This window comes from Populus trichocarpa, chromosome 3 (assembly GCF_000002775.5).
Source record: "Populus trichocarpa isolate Nisqually-1 chromosome 3, P.trichocarpa_v4.1, whole genome shotgun sequence".
Lineage (NCBI taxonomy): Eukaryota > Viridiplantae > Streptophyta > Magnoliopsida > Malpighiales > Salicaceae > Populus > Populus trichocarpa.
This window is the reverse complement of record NC_037287.2, coordinates 2,084,460-2,093,759: the sequence shown is the minus strand read 5'-3', so window position 1 is coordinate 2,093,759 and position 9,300 is coordinate 2,084,460. Positions and strand designations below refer to the sequence as shown.

General features: G+C 38.1%; 1 pseudogene; it reads left to right on the top strand.

The window, feature by feature from the left end:
- The first annotated feature begins 783 nt into the window (after nt 1-783).
- Nucleotides 784-8,448, top strand: LOC127905088 (uncharacterized; annotated as a pseudogene).
- The last annotated feature ends 852 nt before the right edge of the window (nt 8,449-9,300 follow it).

The following is a 9,300-nucleotide window of genomic DNA, read 5'->3' as shown; positions in this document are numbered from 1 at the left end:
ACGGTTCTTGTATCCTCTTGAATTGTTGGACACAAAATCATAAGGTAGTGTTCTTGTTGAATTCTTGATCTTGCCGCAATATATACATAAAAAAAGGTGTGTTCTTGAATTTTTTTTCTTGATTGCCGAATTGGTATACAAAAATAGGGGGGGCTTGATCTTGAAAATTTTGATTGTTGCCATAAAAAGAAGAAAAAGAAGAAAATCAACATTCTGGGGTTTGACCGAGAGCTAGGGAAAGAAAATTGGTCATTGAGAATTTGTGTTGCTCTTTATCTTTTTTCAGGTTCTATCATTGTTTGATTTAATTTTCAGTTTGGATAGTAAATCTCTTTAGTAAATCTCTTTAGTATTATTCCTTCCATTTAGTTTATTTTGCGTTGTCGAATCGTCATATTACTCACACAAATTTGCATTGCTACTCGTGAATTTGTCATCGTAGTTTCATTTTGTTAGTTTCATAAATTTCTTGGTTCTTGAGTCTATATCAAATTTATAAATTCACTGCGTGGTTGGTTGCTTTTCTGAATTGTTGCCAAGTGATTTCAAGAACTAAAAAAATGCAATTTGAGTGGAAAAAGGCGTAGGGAGCATATTAGAGTGAAAAAGCTATAAATTTGTGTGAAACACGAGTGTGTGAGGTGTTATTTTTATTGCTAATGCTTTTCGTGCAGTTTTTTTTAAATAATATCTTCTAACAGTGTGCCGTAGAAGAAGGGTGAAATCCCAGAAGATGGGCTTTCGAGAATACAACAACATATGAAATTTATGTTTAGGGAGTTGATGACTAGGATTGAAAAGTTGGAGACTAGGTATGATGGGGGACTTAGTAAAAAGGGTAGAGAAGCTAGGAAGAAGGAGAATGTTGCTAGAAACTCTATAGATGAAGCCGATGATGATTTTAACCGTGGTAGTGGGTTCCGTACACATAGGGGAGAGAGGTATGAGAATCGGCCAATGAGGGGATATATTCGGCCACATAAGGATTTTGAGTATAGAGGGTATTTCGATTATTTGGGTGATGTAGATCGAAATTTTGGTAGTATTAAGTTAAAAATCCCAGCCTTTAAGGGAAAAACTGATACAGAAGCTTACTTAGATTGGGAAAAAAAGGTGAAGATGATTTTTGACATCCATAGGCAAAGTTTTTAAACCCGGCCCGGTCCAAGGCCCTGGTTCCAGGTTTTGACCAAGTCACCCGGGTCAATTCTGATTTTTTTTAAAAAATTAAAACGAAGTCGTTTTAGTAAAAAAAATCAAAAGTCAACGGGTTGCAACCGGGTTTTTGACCGGGTTTTGTCGGGTCAACCGGGTCACTGGGTCAACCAGCTGGGTCACACCGGGTTTTGGCTTTTCCTATTTTTTCTTAAACCCAGCCCAGTTCCAGCCCTGGGTCGGCCGGGTCCCGGGTCAACCCGCCGAGCCGGGCTGGGTTTCAAAACTATATCCATAGGTACTCTAAAGAAAAGAAGGTTAAGTTAGCTATAGTGGAGTTTTCTGATTATGTCATGGTTTGGTGGGAGAGATTGGAGGTAAAAAAAAGAAGAAATATAGAAAGACCAGTTAGCATATGGGAGGAGTTGAAGATAATAATGAAAAAGAGGTATGTTCCTAAACACTATTATATATAGGGAGTTGTTTAATCATTTACAAATGATTACACAAGGTAATAAGTGATGCGGATCAGCCCAACACCAAGCGTAATCATGCCAATGACCTATTGGAGGTGCCAATTGGGCCAATCACAAGAGCTAGGGCAAAGAAGCTTAAAAAAGCAATGAATGTGCTTGTTCAGAACTTATGGAGTAAGATGGACCTAGAGGGGCTTGGGACATTTAAGGAGCATGATAAACAACCTTTAATTCATCTAGTTCAGGTCCAAGAAGAGCCCAATTCGTGTGGAACAAGGGGTTGATATGTCCGGCCCAATACCAGCCTTGTTAGACTTGTTTTTTTCCTAAAGCTACAAGGATAAAAAGTCAGCAATTTATTCTCCTAATTAAGTAAGGAAGTTGGCCATATCTTATTCCTAAACAGGGGAGGACTATTTAATTTTTTTCCTAACATAGAAAGTAAAGTAATTAAATCAGCAACAAAGGAGGGAATTTGTTTTCTTATTTGTCCAAGTTAAATAAGGAAATCCAAGCTAATCAAGGATATCAAAGGAAAGGGGGCAGCAACACAAATTTTTCAAATCAGATTTTTCCTAGTTTATATAGGACTTCTTAAGAGTGACAAATCTGATTCTAGCATATTTAAGATGGTAATTTTTGGATTTTTATTATTTTTATTATTTTCTTAGTTTTTGGGTTATTATTACTTATTTGGGTCAATTGTAAGTGGGCTTCATATAAGTCCACCTAAGGGGGGTCCATTATGGTTTCTTTAAGTCTAGAGTCAGTATAAATAAAGACATAACCAAACATGTAAGGTTACACAATTTTCAAATCAATAAACTTCTTTGCTGCACTTGTTGTGTGTTGGTGGGATAATCTCCCTTCCTTGGTTCTCTAAAGAACTGAAAACAACTTATCGAAGAACAACTGGCTTCGTGGCATCATCCTTATACTTCTCGTTCACGAATCAATATTTGTTGGGTGGGGGTTTCCGTTTCTAATAGTGTTGGTGCCTAGGTACAAGTTATCTTTGTGTCACACTTCTATCAAACCTGATTTACTTGGCTTTCCGGGAATTGGTGTCTTTGCGTGTAGGTTGCATGACCACGTGATCACGAGGTTCACATTATTTGGTATCAGAGCTTGGCTCCATTAATCAGGTTATATCCTTCTGAAATTTTTGTTTCTTGTTGATTTCGCAAAAAAAAATTCCTTAGTATCCAATTTCTTCTTCTCCTTGAATTTGCGGCATCTAAAAAAAAATTGTTATTTCATTCTGTTATTATTCAAAATATATCAGTAGCATCAAAAACAAAAAAAAAAGAGAAAAGAGAAAAGCAAAAAAAAAAATCGTTCAAAAAAGACGTTTATTGGATTCTGCCGCAGAAAACTAAACACGAGAAGATTGGATCAAATCAACTTGGAATTAGCTCAAATTTTATAATCTAATTACTGGGGTCCTAATCGCACCACATATCAAATTTAGGGTCAATTGGATATCGTTTGCTTTGGGTTTCAAATTCGGGTCTAATGAGGTTTGATTCATAACGTTTTTGCGTCAGTATATCAAACCTTATCGTAAATTGCTCAAACTTTATATTCTGTCTATTTGGGTTGATATCGCACTATATCTGAAATTTTAACTCAATTGGACATCATTTACTTTAGGTTCCAGATTCGGACTTAACTTGTCGTAAACGAGTCTGTTTTGCGTCAACTTTTGAAATTCGCTTGCTTTCTGTTGTTTTCATTTATTGTAGTTTATTTTCATCATTTTGCATATTTTTTTGTTTCTATTTTTATTCGAGTCTTCATTTTCGTTCATATTTCGGATAGACTCACTTGTTACTCGCGAGACTATCATCGTAGTTTTGTTTTGCTTGTTTTCTAGTTTTCATTGCTTCTTGAGTCATATATATATATTTGGATTGCGCTGCCAAGTTGGTTCTATTTGGTGTTGGTTTCAGTTTCGCAAGAACCGCAAGAAGGTGAGAGGAGAGGTGTGAGCGTGTGAGGATATTAAGAGTGTTTGAGCGAAACTCGAGCGACGTGAGGATAATTTTTTTTACCACTAACCAATTTTTGCAGGTACTATCATGTCAGATCAAAACAACACACCACCCCATCCTGAGGGAGAACTTACGTTCCAAATGCAAGCCATGACGCATATGATGGAGAGGAAGAATTTTGTGATGGGAAATGTGTGTGACAGACTTGATAGGGTGGAGAAACGTGGTAACGAGGCTGGTACAAGCACCTAAAATGTGAGGAAGCTTGGGGCTGAACCGAAAGCAAACAGTGGCAGTAGGGCCGAAAGGCAAAGATGGGCTGATTATGAGGATTTTGAGGAGGCCGTTGATGATATTGGTGATGGTGGTTTTGAGGATGAGGCCATAGGTCATCGGGAAGGTTTTCGACAGCCTAGAAACCGAAGGGATTATGGGAATAGAACTAGGGGCCAATTCGGCCAAAGGGAAAATTTTCGTAGTGTTGGGGGACATGCTGATTTAGATGGTGATTTGGATGCTATCAAACTGAAAATACCTTCTTTCCAAGGTAAAAACGATCCTGAGGCATATTTGGAGTGGGAGAAAAAGGTGGATTGGATTTTTGATTGCCATAACTATTCGGAGGCGGAGAAAGTGAAATTAGTAGTCATCAAATTCACGGATTATGCACTGATTTGGTGGGATCAGAATGTTATTAGTAGAAGGAGGAGTGGAGAGAGGCTAGTAGCGTCGTGGGAGGAGATGAAAGTGTTGATGAGAAGGTAATTTGTGCCTAACCACTATTATAAAGATTTGTATCTGAAATTGCAGGGTTTGAATCAGGGTTCTAGGTTCTTGGATGAGTATTTCAAGGAGATGGAGATTGCCATGATTCGGGCCAATGTGATTGAGGATCGGGAAGCTACTATGGCTAGATTTCTAAATGGGCTGAATAGGGACATTGCTAATGTTGTAGAATTACAACATTGTGTGGAATTGGAGGACATTGTCCATATGGCAACAAAGGTGGAGAGGCAAATCAAGAGAAGGGGCAGTACACGTTTTCAAACCAATTCGGCTTCATCTTCCTCAATATGGAGGCTGAATTTGAAGAGAGAGGGGGCTGTCCAACCAAAGCCTTATGTAAAGGTCGAACCACCAAAGGCCAAAAAGGATACTCATACGGATGGGAAAGGTAAATCTGAATCTCAACCTACTCGTGATAGAGATATTAAATGCTTTAAGTGTTTAGGGAAGGGGCACATTGCATTTCAGTGTCCAAACCGAAGAGTTATGCTTACAAGAGACAATGGGGAGGTTGAATCTGAAAGTGACAAATCTAAAAATGAAGAGATGCCACCTTTGGTGGATTGTAGTGATGAGGAGATTGTATATCCTGTTGAGGGAGAGGCCTTGGTTATAAGGCGTGCGCTGAACATGCAAATCAAAGAAGATGATGTAGATCAGCAACGGGAAAATATATTTCACACTCGATGTCACATCCAAAACAAGGTATGTAGCAGATAATTGATGAAGGTAGTTGTGCTAATGTTGCTAGTGATACCCTTGTGAAGAAATTGAATCTGAGTTGTATTAAGCATCCTAGGCTTTATAGATTGCAATGGTTGAATGAATGTGGTGAAGTGAGGGTTACTAAGCAGGTTTTGATTGCATTTGCTATTGGGAAGTATTCTGATGAGATTTTGTGTGATGTAGTCCCAATGCATGCTAGTCACTTACTTTTGGGGCATCCATGGTAGTTTGATCGGAAAGCGATTCATGATGGGTTTAGAAATAGGTTCACTATTGTAAAGGATGGTAAAACCATCACTCTTGCACCTCTTTCTCCAAAACAAGTGTATAATGATAAAATGAAATTAAAAAAAATAATGTGAGGATGAGAAGAGTGAAAATTCACGTGAGGACAATGGTGAGAGAAAACCATCAGATTCGGCTAACCCTAAATCATTAATTAAACTGGTTGAGAGTGGAGGTAAAAACCGAGGAGTGAAGAAAGTAAGCTCGTGTGATGATACTAGTGTGGAAAAATTAAAGAAACAACCTAATTTTTATGCAAAAGGATCTCAAATCAGATATGCATTTTTCACTAATAAGCCAATGATCTTACTTGTATATAAGGAGGCTTATTTTAACACTAACGATCTTGATCTTGCTATTCCTAGTATGGTTGTTTCTTTGATGCAGAAGTTTGATGATGTATTCCCTGAAGACATCCCTAATGGATTACCACCATTAAGGGGGATTGAACATCAAATTGACCTTGTGCCCGGAGCTTCGATTCCTAACCGTCTAGCCTATAGAAGCAACCCTGATGAGACAAAGGAGCTTCAAAGGCAAGTAGATGAGTTGATGATGAAGGGGTACATTCGTGAGAGTATTAGTCCTTGTGTTGTGCCAGTTACATGGATCATGTATTTTCTCTAAGATTGACCTAAAAAGTGGGTACCATTAGATTAGGATGAAAGAGGGTAATGAGTGGAAAACTGCATTTAAGACTAAGCATGGTTTGTATGAATGGTTAGTCATGCTATTTGGACTTACAAATGCGCCTAGCACGTTTATGCGTTTAATGAATCATGTATTGCATGCGTTTATAGGTAAGTTTGTTGTTGTGTATTTTGATGACATTTTTATCTATAGCAAGAACTTAAATGAACATCTTGATCATTTGCGTAATGTACTTAGTGTGTTGCATAGTGAGCAATTATATGCTAATCTTAAGAAGTGTACCTTTTGTATGGAAAAAATTGTGTTTCTTGGCTATGTCGTAACTACGCAGGGTATCGAGATGAACAAGGAGAAAGTTAAGGCCATCCGGGATTGGCCTAAACCAAAATCGATAAGTGAGGTAAGGAGTTTTCATGGACTTGCTAGTTTTTATAGAAGGTTTGTGAAGGATTTTAGTACTATTTGCTGCACCTTTAACTGAAATTGTGAAAAAGTCTGTTGGATTCAAATGGAATGATGAACAGGATAAGGCTTTTAATTTGTTGAAAGATAAACTTTGTTCGGCGCCTGTTTTAGCTTTGCCAGACTTTACGAGAGCTTTTGAAGTTGAATGTGATGCGTTAGGTATTGGTATAGGAGCTGTGTTAATGCAGGATAAGAGGCCCATTGCATATTTCAGCGAAAAACTTAATGGGGCAGCTTTGAATTACCCTACATATGATAAGGAGCTCTATGCCTTGGTAAGAACTCTAGAGACGTGGCAGCATTACCTGTGGCCCAAGGAGTTTGTGATACATTCTGATCATGAATCATTGAAGCACTTGAAAGGACAAGGTAAGTTGAGTAGGAGACATGCCAAATGGGTGGAATTTATTGAAACCTTTCCGTATGTGATCAAGTATAAGCAAGGAAAAGAAAACATTGTGGCTGATGCACTTTCGCGCAGGTATGTTCTTTTATCTACTTTGGATGCTAGATTTCTAGGATTTGAACACATAAAAGAATTGTACAAGGATGATAGTGATTTTACTAATGTTTACAATGCTTGCGAAACTTCGGCTTTTGGAAAGTTTTATAGACTTGATGGATATTTTTTTAAAGAGAGTCGATTGTGTGTTCCATTAAGTTCTATGCGTGAATTGCTTGTACGTGAAGCACATGGGGGCGGGTTGATGGGGCATTTTGGTGTTGTTAAGACTTTGGATGTGTTGTATGAGCATTTTTATTGGCCTAAAATGAAAAAAGATGTGCAACGCATATGTGATAAATGCATAACTTGTAGGAAAGCAAAGTCTAGGACTCAACCATATGGCTTGTATACCCCTTTGCCTGTACCTAAGGAACCATGGGTAGACATTTCAATGGATTTCATCTTAGGTTTACCTAGGTCAAAACGGGGTAGGGATTCAATCTTTGTAGTTGTTGATAGGTTTTCAAAGATGACACACTTTATTCCATGTCATAAAACCGATGATGCCACTAACATTGCTGATTTGTTCTTTAGGGAGATAGTACGACTTCACGGGGTCCCTAAGAGCATTGTTTTTGATAGAGATGTTAAGTTCCTTAGCTATTTTTGGAAGGTGTTATGGGGAAAATTGGGTACTAAACTGTTGTTTTCAACTACTTGTCACCCCCAAATAGATGGACAAACTGAAGTAGTTAATAGGACCTTAACACAACTTCTGCGTGCTGTCATTCAAAAGAACTTAAAGATTTGGGAAGATTGTTTGCCATTTATAGAGTTTGCATATAATCGTAGTGTGCACTCTACTACTGAATTTTCACCATTTGAAATTGTGTATGGATTTAACCCTTTAACTCCAATGGATTTGATTCCTTTGCCTATTGATGAAATGGTTAGTTTGGATGGTAATCGTAAAGCACAGGTGGTGAAGACACTCCATGAGAGTGTGCGGTAACAGATTGAAAAGAGGAATCGTGTGTATGCGACCAAAGCCAATAAGGGGCGCAAACATGTTGTCTTTCAGCCCGTCGATTGGGTTTGGGTGCGTATGCGCAAGGAGAGATTTCCGGCCCATAGGAAATCAAAGTTACAACCATGAGGAGATGGGTCATTTCAGATACTTGAGAGGATCAATGACAATGCTTATAAAGTTGATTTGCCAGGTGAGTATGGTGTTAGTGCTACCTTTAATGTTTCTGATCTTACTCTGTTTGATGTAGGCGATGATTCGAGGTCGAATCCTTTTGAAAAAAGAGGGGATGATGCGGATCAGCCCAACACCAAGCGTAATCATGCCAATGACCTATTGGAGGTGCCAATTGGGCCAATCACAAGAGCTAGGGCAAAGAAGCTTAAAGAAGCAATGAATGTGCTTGTTCAGAACTTATGGAGCAAGATGGACCTATAGGGGCTTGGGACATTTAAGGAGCATGATAAACAACCTTTAATTCATCTAGTTCAGGTCCAAGAAGAGCCCAATTCGTGTGGAACAAGGGGTTGATATGTCCGGCCCAATACCAGCCTTGTTAGGCTTGTTTTTTTCCTAAAGCTGCAAGGATAAAAAGTCAGCAATTTATTCTCCTAATTAAGGAAGTTGTCCATATCTTATTCCTAAAGAGGGGAGGACTATTTAATGTTTTTTCTAACATAGGAAGTAAAGTAATTAAATCAGCAACAAAGGAGGGAATTTATTTTCTTATTTGTCCAAGTTAAACAAGGAAATCCAAGCTAATCAAGGACATCAAAGGAAAGGGGGCAGCAACACAAATTTTCCAAATCAGATTTTTCCTAGTTTATATAGGACTTCTTAAGAGTGACAAATCTGATTCTAGCATATTTAGGATGGTAATTTTTGGATTTTTATTATTTTTATTATTTTCTTCTTAGTTTTTGGGTTATTATTACTTATTTGTGTCAATTGTAAGTGGGCTTCATATAAGTCCACCTAAGGGGGGTCCATTATGGTTTCTTTAAGTCTAGAGTCAGTATAAATAAAGGCATAACCAAACATGTAAGGTTACATAATTTTCAAATCAATAAACTTCTTTGCTGCACTTGTTGTGTGTTGGTGGGATAATCTCCCTTCCTTGGTTCTCTAAAGAACTAAAAACGACTTATCGAATAACAACTGGCTTCGTGGCGTCATCCTTATACTTCTCATTCACGAATCAATATTCGTTGGGTGTGGGTTTCCGTTTCCAATAGTGCTAGTGCCTAGGTACAAGTTATCTTTGTGTCACCCTTATATCAAACCTGATTT